Consider the following 7,300-nt stretch of genomic DNA (forward strand, 5'->3'; position numbering starts at 1 on the left):
CGTAAGAGAGAGAGGAGAGTAAGAGGGAGATGGAGAGTAAGAGAGAGCGGGAGAGTAAGAGGGAGAGGGAGAGTAAGAGGGAGAGGGAGAGTAAGAGGGAGAGGGAGAGTAAGAGAGAGAGGGAGAGTAAGAGAGAGAGGGAGAGTAAGAGGGAGAGGGAGAGTAAGAGAGAGAGGGAGAGTAAGAGGGAGAGGGAGAGTAAGAGGGAGAGGGAGAGTAAGAGAGAGAGGGAGAGTAAGAGGGAGAGGGAGAGTAAGAGAGAGAGGGAGAGTAAGAGGGAGAGGGAGATTAAGAGAGAGAGGGAGAGTAAGAGGGAGACGGAGAGTAAGAGAGAGGGAGAGTAAGAGAGAGAGTGAGAGTAAGAGGTAGAGGGAGAGTAAGAGAGAGAGGGAGAGTAAGAGAGAGTACGAGAGGAGAGAGTAAGAGAGCGAACACACACAGGGTATTGATGTTTATGGGCTTAACTGCAGGATGAGGAGGAGCAGGGCAAAGTGGGCTGTTACTTCTTCAGTTCTCGCCATTCACAGGGATTGGAGGTGATGGTTCGTGCACCATTCAGTGCATCATGGACCTGAGCTCCCGGAAGAGAAGGGCTCCAGGCGCCATCTTACCAACATTCCTCCTTTTTTGTTTTGGTTTGGGGGCATCGGACTCGATCTGGCTACTTCCTGCTGAGTAGGGGCATCGATTAGAGGGAGGGAGGGAGATCTGTTGGTTGGAGAAGAAGGGCCAGGAGGCCCCATATCCATGCACTGAGGCATGGATTTCCTCCGGGAGAAGTCCATGAATGAGCCCTGCAGCTATGAGAAGAAACAGCATTAATGTCGTCCAGTGTGTAGGGCTGGGAGAAAAGCCTGTGCCCAGGAGAAGGCAGATTAGAACATAAAGCTGAAAGCCAAGGGCTTATTTCTTTTTGGCATGGTGGGTAGAGATGGCCCTTCGGTGGAGTGGTCATTCGGCATCTTCATCTTTCAGCACGCGGTGGAGGTTTCTTGGGATGACTGGATGTGCATGTCACCGGCTCGATGGCAAGTAGCTGGTAATCCCCGAGGAGGAGCTGATTGAAAGTTTAGTTAGAGATTTTGTTAATTTGTCCTTGAAGGAATTTTGAAATGCAAGGAAGGCAGGCACAGAATAAAGAGACTCCAACTAGCGGTCCCAGAATCGGGAGAATCCAGCAGCTGATGGGGTTTGTGAAGAGGTCCCAATAGGATTGTTGTGCCAGTTGCTGATTTCTAAAAAGGGTGTGGGTGTACTGTGTTGCCCCGTGTTCCTAGATCCTACCAGGAGGCCCATTCTTATGCATGTTCTTCTCCAGAATGGGATGAAGGGTGGTGCGTGACTGAAAAACGGAGATTGAGAGGGTTATCTGGGGATATCTCACAGGTAAATCTGGGCAATTGTGGGGGTCCTGCAAGGTTGGGAGCTGGGGTGGGATTGTCCTCTGGAGGGCTTGCCGCTGGTTTTAACATAGAAATATGAATCCAGGGGGTTAGGTTCTTTCCTTCCTGATGGAGTTTTGCAGCATTGGGTGTACACAGGACTACCTGTAATGGCCCTTCCCATTTTGGGGTGAGTGGGGATCTTTCCCCTGGGGAAGAAAAGTAGACCCATTTTCCTGGTTTGAGCAGAAAGGAGGCAGCTGAGTTCTCTGGATCCAGAATCAACAAATCTTGTTGCTTCCATAGCTCAGAGCGAATAAGGAAGAGGAGGGGAAGAGCATACTGGTCGGGGAGGGGCCAAGGCTCTGGTGAGATTCCCGGGGGGAGAAGGGGACGACCATACATTATCTCAAAGGGGGAGGCAAGGGATGGCTTTTTTGGTAAAGCCCTCAGGCCTAGTAGGGCAAGAGGCAGGAGTTTAACCCAATGTAAATGAGTCTGTAAAGATAGTTTTGTTATGATGTCTTTCACTGTGTGGTTGGCTCGCTCAACCTTACCCGAGGCTTGGGGGCGATAGGGACAATGAAAGTGCCATGGGATGGACAATGTCTTTGCCACATTCTGGGTTACTTGAGAGACAAACTCAGGCCTGTTGTCAGATTGGATTGAAGTGGACATCCCAAACGGAGGGATTACTTCAGTTAGGAGGATGTTAGCAACTATGGTAGCCCGCTTATTTGAAGTGGGGAAGGCCTCTCCCAACCCGAGAATGTGTCTATTAAAACTAGTATGTATTTGAAGATTTTTACTCTGGGCATTTGGTAAAGTCGATTTGCCAATCTGCCCCGGGAATATGGCCCCTAGCCTGATGAGAAGGGAAGGTTCTGGGTTTGAAAGATGTGTTGGAATTCACTCTTTTGCATATCTGGCATGAGGCTGTGATTTGCTGTATCACTTCTTTATCCTGGGGAGTCAGAGTAAAGAAAGAGTGGAGAAAGGCTTTGAGAGTCTGTGGACTGGTGTGGAAAATGGAGTGGAGGTAAGTAAAGAGGGCATGTTTATTGGGTCTCTGTTATTGGGTAATGATGGAGAGCACAGGGCAATGAGAGATCCAGTGGGTTCTGAAAGGGAGGCTGACCAGGCTGCCTGATCTGCTTTTGAATTCCCCTGTGTGACGGGAGGAGTCATTCTGGTGTGATCTGCAATGGACAACTCCAGGGTTTTTAGGAAGCTGGGAGGGAGGCTGGTAGTAGCTGGGTGATGTATTGGAGTTGGTTATAGAGGTGCCCTTTGAGTTCATGAACATAGAGAGTAAAAGGCCTATTAACATCTGGCAGGTGTAGAGCCAGTGCTTGTAAGAGGGCCTTCTGGAAGGTTCTGCAATGTGGTGCAGCTAAAAGTAACAAGGGCTCATGCTTGTTCCCCTTTGCTAGATCCTATAATGGTCTGGCAAGTAACGAGTCATTTGGTACCCATGCCCTAAAATAGCCTGCCAGACCCAGGAACGAGAGAATCTCCTCCTTAGTTTTTGGTACTGGAAGGCTTTCAATAAGGCCTTTTCTATTGGTTGTGATAGCTTTCTTCCCATGGGGAAATGTGGAACCCTAAGTGAACAACTTCAGAGAGAGAGAGCTGCACGTTTTGCGGAGAAACCCTATATCCTGGGTGAGCAGGAAAATTCAGAAGGGTGGCTGTATCAGACTTTGAGGTTTCTAATGAGGGACTACAGAGGAGGAGGTCATCAACACATTGTAGGAGGGTTGAGGCAGGGCATAGAGGGGAAAAGTCCTCAAGATCGCCATTGAGGACTTGTCCAAAAATATGTGGGCTGTCTCAAAACCCCTGGGGCAGGACACTCCAGGTTAACTGTCGGGAATGTCTAGTTTCTGGATCAGTCCACGAGAAGGCAAACATGTCTTGGGAAGAGACAGATAGTGGAATCGAAAAGAAGACATCTTTAAGATCAATAGCTGGAAAACAGGTGGAGTTTGCAGGAATGGAGGAAAGCATAGTATAAGGGTTTGGAACCAGGGGATGTATGGGCCTGGGTTGAAGAATTTATTAACCTTAAATCCTGCACCAAACGGTATGTTCCATTAGGCTTTTTTACTGCTAAAATTGGGGTATTGAATGGAGAGTGTGTGGGACGGAGGAACCCCTTCCTTAGTAAGCTCTCAATGATTGGCTTTAGGCCCTTATGACTGGCAGTTGGCAGCGGATATTGAGCCTGGTTTGGGAAGTGCTTAGGGTCTTTAAGATGCACTTCCACGGGAGAGCAATTTGCAGAGGACGGGGTTTCAGTGTCCCATACAATTGGATCTACCATTTTACAGGGGAGGGGAAAGTGTGTGTTCTGGTGGTCCCTGGGGTCTCCACACCAGACACAAAGGGGTAAAGTCTCTTCTTCATTGGAAGTAAAGCCATGATGAAGATATAAGTAGGGGAGGACAATAAGAGTAAGGTTATGGAGGCCTTCAAGATGGATAATATATCCCCTCCAAGCAATTACCCTAACCCGTCCATGGGAGGTAAGAGTGAAGGAGACAGAGGAATTAGAAAGAGAGAATTAACCCTACATCTCAGGCGGTCGATTCCCAGGGGTGCCCTAGCAGAGCGCCCAGGGTCCACCGAAAACCTGATGGGTCTGGGTGGGGTGCATTTCTCCCCTAAAACACCCAGAGGGATTGCTGGACACTCAAAGGCCAATTCCCTCGTTCTGGTGAGTTAGGTTCAGGCGCTCATGGGATAGGGGATCTCACCAATCTGCAGGGCGGTGGGTGGTGGATGTCAGGCAGGCGATCAGAGGAGTGGACTACGACAGGAATGGCTGGGCTCGGAGTTTGGGAACGGGGTTCTGCCTGAGCGACCGGGATCCCCGTCCAGGTTTCAGCACCAATGTAAAGGACGATGGAAAAGGTCGGTAACTCAACAAGCCAAAACAACCCTTTACCTGTCCGAGATTTTAGTAGCAGGCCCTAGTGGCCAGACGCAGAAGAGAAGGGGAGAGAGAGAGAGAGAGAGAGAGAGAGAGAGAGAGAGAGAGAGAGAGAGAAGAGGGGGAGAGTAAGAGGGAGAGGGAGAGTAAGAGAGAATAAGAGTAAGAGAGTAAGAGAGGAGAGAGTAAGAGCTCTGTTTCTCCTTTTCCCTGAAAGATTAGCGCTATATCCTCAACCTTTCTACTGACCAAAGACCACAGCCTGGGTTCAATCTCCAGTACGATGCACACACACAAAAATCTCTTGCTATGGTATACTTGACTACCTTTCCATTTATTAAAACTATAGATAGGGCTGGGCACAGTGGAACATTCTTGTAATCCCAGCAACTAGTGGGGGGGGGGGTGGCTGAGACAGGAGGATCATGAGTTCAGTGTCAGCCTCAGCAATTTAGCAAGGCCTAAGCAACTCAGTGAGACCCTGTCTCTAAATAAAATACAAAACAGGACTGTGGATGTGGCTCAGTGGTCAAGTGCCCCTGAGTTCAATCCCCAGTATCTCCCCTCCCCCCAAAAAACCCCAAAACCAAACAAAAAAAATCACTATACATAGGGTTTTTTTCTGTACACCAGAATATTGCAATTGTTATTCATGGTGAAATTTGAAACAGATCTTCCAGCCTGTATGTCTTTCTCTATTCCATCATAAATACTAGCTACTTTCTGTATTTGTAATATGTTTTCATTTTTAAATTTAAAATGTTTTCACACTTATTTTTAAACTAATATTAATTGTATTATATTATAAATAAAATTATAATTAGTATTTAAATTTAATTTTCAGTTTCCATGTAGCTAGGTATAATGTAACTTGTGCTATCTAGATAAAATATTTAGATATTTACAAACATTCAAAGACATTATTTAGTGCTTTAAATATCATTCAGAATGAAGTAATCCATTGACACTGAGTTGTTCAGTGAATTGCTTCCATTGTTTGCAGGTGAGACCAGACTCCATGCATGGGGTAACATACCTGCAGCACTGAATAGCTCTCTCTTTAGTGACACAACAGCTAGAGTGAGATATGTTTCCACCAACCCAGTGAAGTTGCATTTTAAATTTTAAATTAATTATAACTACAAAACTTCTGCATAGTACTGCAGCTTCTCAGGTGACCAGCTCTGTAGGTGCTCAGTAACCAGGTGGATCATGGCCAGTGTGTTGAATGCTGTAGTTTCCAGAAAATAAACATTTAGAACTTAAACATACACACTTCTAAATAATCCATGAGTGAAAAAAATATATCATAGGGAGTATAGAACGTATTTTAAATGGGATGATAATGAAAACAGAATATACAAAAATTTGTGAGTTATGCGTGGAGGGGAAATTTTACAGCTTTATATCTTTGTGTTATAAAAGAAGAATTTTTAGTAGTGTTGAAGACGTTGTTGGTAACATATTGTGGACTCTGGATACTGCTTTCTTCTGAGATTATCCTAGCAGGCACCTAAACTCCTGGATCCCCTTGACCGGGAGGACCTGGTTTCCCTGTCTTTGGCAATGGCCTGCTTTCATTGTGCTCTTCCCTGGTGCGGACCTCTTCCTTGCGAGGTAGGACCCCTTAGGTGTCCAGTGGAGATCTCCACGTTTCCTGAGACCTCTCACTTGGGGAACTGGAACTTCAAATTCCCGTTGCCGGGGCCGCTGCTGAGGCCTGGGATCAGCTCTTTCTCTCTCCACCTGGTTTTCCTCTGGATCCTCTGAGGTGGCCCTGTGCTTGTCCGGGGCCAGCCAAGGATTTGAACCTACTTCAAATACAGAATCTTCAGTCACCTTTCCCCATCTCCACCTCTGGATATTTTGGAGAAGGGGGCTTCTGCACCATTTCCTGCCTCCTCTGGTCACCCCCAAACTCCATCTTCTTGCTCTCCAGGGCCCTGAACTTTGGTCTGAGTGCTGCCTGTGCTCAGCAGGACTGGGCAGTGCCCTCAGGAAAAGCTGCCTCAGTGCTGACCTGCGTGGTCCCCTCACCTGAGGCCCAGTCCCTAAGTGTCTCTGCATGCCTTTGGTCACTCCCCAGAGACTCCAGAGTTATTTTTTGAGTTGTTCTTTTGCGTTTTCTATATAGTTTACAGACATTATCACAGGAGGCCTGGAGACTTCCCTTGTGGCTGAGCTGACTCGACCCGCGAGCAGAATCCCTGCTTTTCCTCTTTCACTCCCCTTAGAGAAATAACATCTCTTAAAGGTTGCTATGACCACACCCTTGGCCTAGTCAACCCTTTCTCATCCACCTCCCCTTTCTTCTGAGACAGACTGTGGATTTTCTAGAACATACAGAGACCTTCCCCAGGCTTCTTTGAGGCCGAAGAAGTGATAGCAATGAGTAACATTTATCTTTCTTTCTGAAATGTGGGCAGTGTCTTCCTTACTACTTAGTAAACAAAGAGAAAAAATATATATTTGAGGTAATTAAAAAATTTTTAATGAATGTCATATTTTGAGTGACTTGCCATTTAGTTATCGGGTTAGGAAGCTTCTGTTACTATAACAAAATAACTAGGAATCCACTTATAAAGAGGGACAGCTTATCCTGGCTCCCAGGTTTGGAGTTTTCAGTTCATCATCTAAATTGAAGGAATGCACCTCCTATCCTAATGCAAATGCACATGGTGTTGGCTTTCACTGTGAAGCTGCCATGGGTGGAGAGCCCTTTGACTGGGAAACAAGATGGCTTTGAGTCCCTTGTTTTTTTGAGAAATTCCCCCCAAAAATATGACAATAAAAATGCTTTCAGAGCTCATTTTAAAGTGGAGTTGGGAGGCCATTAAGGGATTGGGCTCTGCACACATGACAAGGGCTTCCCGGGAAAGGGAACTCTACCTGGGCACGAGACAGTGCCATGGGCATGCTGACCTCTGAACCAGGCCAAAGGCTGCGAAGCCAGGAACCCCTTTCGCTGGAGGTCCAGCTGAGA

This window comes from Urocitellus parryii, chromosome 3 (genome assembly GCF_045843805.1).
Source record: "Urocitellus parryii isolate mUroPar1 chromosome 3, mUroPar1.hap1, whole genome shotgun sequence".
In the NCBI taxonomy this organism is placed as follows: Eukaryota; Metazoa; Chordata; class Mammalia; order Rodentia; family Sciuridae; genus Urocitellus; species Urocitellus parryii.